Consider the following 4,157-nt stretch of genomic DNA (forward strand, 5'->3'; position numbering starts at 1 on the left):
CTTTTTAGCAATTCCTGTTTGTAATGTCCCCACGGATGTCCAGACAACAATCACTGGATTACTTTGATACTGAAGACACTTAAATGTTCTTATTCTCAGTCAAGTTCTGGACTCTATTTTCTATGATTTTAAGTGAATCTATGGACATTTATTAACCTGCTTCGTTATCAGATCATTGGATGAGCGTTATCAGTCATTATCAGCCTCATAGATATGGGTTCAAAGGGGCCTGCTATACCTACTAGTAGGTTCAGAAGGCTGTTATCATCTATTTCACCATAATGAATACAAGTTGACCTCTAGTGGCTGCAGTAATGATGACGGGAGCAAAGGAAGACGTCAGGTGCCGTAGTATAAAGAGCGACAATGAAACACAGAACTTTAACTCAACACGTTGACTATGTTATTTAACTTAATTTACGTACAAACGTACTTATTTTAATCCAAACCATAATGTTTCCATAAACCTAACCTATTAGTTTTGTTGCTTAAACTTAAAACAAGTTGACAACGTGCAACTGGTTCTCAGCAGTTAACTGCGTGTTTAAAACTGTGACAGTTAAGTTAATTTTCGTAATTTGTGGGCAGGTGCAGTTTGCCTATTTTCCTCTTCTAAGCCATTAGAATAGTGCTGATAACTGATAACAATGGGCTGGTAACATTCAAAAAGAGAGGTTTATTTGTGATGGACATTACAGATAATATCTTAAATAGCGTGTCAGCATGGCTTAAGATGCTTGTTTGACTGTTTACTTTATTGATCTAGAAATCTGTCATTTTAAATTGATTAACAGAATTTTTTTGGCAGATTCTTTCAGCTCTTGCTTTTCTTAATCCTCTAACATGTAATGGATTACAATTTATAAACTACTTGTTAAAATGAATCAACCTGAAAGGAAACACTGATTTAGTTGTGACTCTCCATGAAGCCCATGTTTAGAGGTCTTTAATTGGGCATCCATTCATTTGAAGGGATCACGAGCCTGAAAAGGTTTTAGAAGCAGTGGTTTGAAATGATGTCTGATTCGACTGCTGGGAATTCGAAGTGACCCAGTTTGAAAGCTTCAGTGTTTGAAGTCATTTCACTGATATGGACCTACAGAGAGCCGGAGGTTCACTCATGGTGTGCAACAGCTAAAAGTCTATTTCTGAGGAAGTCACAGCCAGGTCACAAATATGAATTTCATTTTCAGCAGACGCATAATGACAATGTGGCCGAAGCCATGAATCTCTGGTAGATGGAAAAGGGGGAAGCAGAAAGTAAATATGTGAGTGAATGCAAACATTAGCTACAGTCACTAACTCATAATATATTAAGCAGTTCTGTCACCAAACATCAGAACAGAAAACATTTACTTCAAATACCGTTTGTACATCAGTGCACAAAAGCCCATATTTCAAAATATCTCCGATATTGATATTTGGTTTAATCAAAACTCTCAAAAGTACTAAAATCACTTTCCCGTTAGCATCCTAGCTTAAACTAATAACTTGTCCATGTAGCAGACTGTGGATGCTGTCAGTTTCAGTATGAAGACCCGGCGATAGATTACTTGCTTCTTATGGGCAAGCGTTTGCTCCCAAAACATTTTCCGTCTCGACCTCGAAGTTCTGACTCATTTCAAGTTGGCTTTACATGCAGCAGCTGAGGTCACCAAACAGTCCACTCAACAAGATAAAAGAAGCGTGACAAAGCACAACCTTGGCAAATACCAGACTCCCTTAAGCCAATTAAAAAAAAGGTAGCTGTATACATTTGTTACTCAGATTATAGTGGCTGTGAGAACTGCACTATTTGGGAAATGTTAACTGTTTGCATTGGAATCACCATTTGTGATAAAACAAAATGTTGGTAAAATATCTAAAAGATAAGTACAGTGTCCAAAAAGTTAGAAAACTATCCAAACAAATTAGTAAAATATCACATTTTATATCCAAACAAAGTGTCAGTAAAATATTCAAATAATTAGTAAATTATAATAACAGAAATGTGTAAAATATTCCAGAAAATAGCAGATAAAAATAAGAACTCTTTGCTGCGGTGACATTGCAAACCTCCCTGAAGGAACAAGATACAAACTTTTCAGAGACACATTTAAAGCCATTCATGTAGGGGAGCCATTTCCAGCACCCTGGTGTCGGGAAATGCTGGCTCTGTCACGGGACGTGTTTGGACCCAAATGCAGCACACAAAGTCCAAGTAGACGAAGCAGTAGAAGGGGACAGGCAGAAGGTAGAGCGTGGCGGGGCAGAGGAGAATCAGAAGAGACGAGCAGGTCCGAGGCGGGGTCGGCAACAGACCATCGGTCCGGGCCGAAGGGCTGGAGCGTCTCGCATTCGTCGAAGTACAATCTGCCGCTGAATGTGTGAGCAGGAGAGGCTTGAATACCGGCTTGATTGGAGATGAGATGCAGCTGCAGCCCAGGTGAGCTGATGAGGTGGAGGTGCAACAATACAGAGGATCAGCAGGTAAGAAGAGAAACAGACATTGTTAATGTTATTAGTTACAGCTGTGACTTTCCTGTTTTGACCGGTAACATTGTCCGCTGTGAAAAAGGTCTATTTTGTCCTGTAATTGTACTACGTTGCCTTTTCCACTTTTGCTTTGTTTAACATTTCCACCCTAATGAATTGTGCTGCGGGTCTTGTGCTGACATTTTCAGGTATTCCATTGCTGTTTCTTGATGCCATCAAAATTCAAATCCTGCTGTCTGAATAAACAATTTAAAATGAGACTGGGCCCTGGAGAAACAATGGCTCAAAACAAGTAATTCCCTTCCTAGTATAAAACATGTAGTTCCTATTGACTGCAGCAGCTGAGGAGAAGTTCAGAGAAAAAACAGAACATTATTAATTCGATAAGCCTCCTCAGACTTGTAAAGCTGTAAAAGCCCTGATGGAGAAATCTGGACCAACTCGTACCTGATCTCACTGCACTCCCTTCTCTACATTTAAATACATTACAGCTGTATTTTATACAGCTTTATAGGTTAGACTGTGGCAAGTGATAAAAAAGGTACCATGAATGTTTTATGTTATTTTATGGGATTGGCAGGTTTCTATGAAAGAAGATATTACTTGCTTTCATTGTTTGGCTTTAGTGAGAACATATACGCCTACTACGAAGAGTCTCTTGAATCTGAACTGAAAGAGCATTTTTATTTTTATTGTTTAGAAGTCGGGCTTCTGCAATGACCTCAAATGTTCCTGTACCTTAATTGCACTTAATGAATAAAGGAAATCCGATGTGTCTTTGAGGCTGTAGCGTGTTTAGTGTTTCAAATAGGTTTCTTTCCACTGAAGGTCAGTTTATTTAAGTGCAGATTCTCAGTTTTATCATCCTGACTGTGATGATTTGTCAACGGAATGTTTACCGACAGCATAACATTGCACTAGAAATATATAAATATATTTTACAATATTCGATGAATGTTGATTACTCACAAAAGTGTGTACAGTTTGCAGACTGGTGTACCTGCTGGACATAAATAGGTTACGGCTGCAGAGCTGGAAGGTCAGCAGGCACATGGTGTGAAATTAGGTTCTAAAATAAAATACGTTTTGCCACAATGTGGGACAAACAAGTTATTTCATAACGTTTTATCGTATTGCCTGTAAAAACGACAATAAGATTGCAAAAAGTGTCCTCAGGCAAACAGTTAATTTCTCAGCCTGATACACAAGTGGACAATGACCCCTATCTGAGTGTTACCTACATGCTGCCACAGCGAACTAAAGTAAAACTGCGTTACAGAAAAACAGGCTTGCTTGTAATGATTTTGTGAAATGAGGGGACAGAAGGAAAATGGTGAAAGCTCATCACAGGAAGCCATTACACCACACAACAGAGATCCAGTGAGCCCAGAACCATTTGTACCATTTATATCAGGAAAAGATGAAAGTTTGGCCGTGCGTTCTCTGCACCTCTATTCCAACTTTTAATGCACCCGGTGTTTGGGTGGTTAGGATACAATATGATGCCATTTTTCCTCAGAGAGTTGAGTTTACAGGCCTGTGAAACCAACACAAACCCAACAGAGCACATCTAACGTGTGAGCAGGAAGCTTCCACAAATTCACAGCAGTCCACACATGCTGCTCAAAACAACATGCATTTAAATGAATACACATTAACTGGACATGTTGTTAGCTGTTCCA

The 4,157-nt window shown here is 39.1% G+C and overlaps 1 long non-coding RNA gene across 1 annotated transcript; it reads right to left on the minus strand.

Annotated features, from left to right (window-relative positions):
• Positions 1-1,336: 1,336 nt before the first annotated feature.
• On the minus strand, positions 1,337-3,706 carry LOC115014706 (uncharacterized). Its single transcript, XR_003832930.1, has 2 exons — positions 3,445-3,706; positions 1,337-2,430 (listed from the first exon to the last, which is right to left on the minus strand). It is a non-coding gene; the product is annotated as an uncharacterized LOC115014706 (long non-coding RNA).
• Positions 3,707-4,157: the final 451 nt, after the last annotated feature.

The sequence above is a fragment of the Cottoperca gobio genome, chromosome 10 (genome assembly GCF_900634415.1).
Source record: "Cottoperca gobio chromosome 10, fCotGob3.1, whole genome shotgun sequence".
Taxonomy (NCBI): Eukaryota; Metazoa; Chordata; class Actinopteri; order Perciformes; family Bovichtidae; genus Cottoperca; species Cottoperca gobio.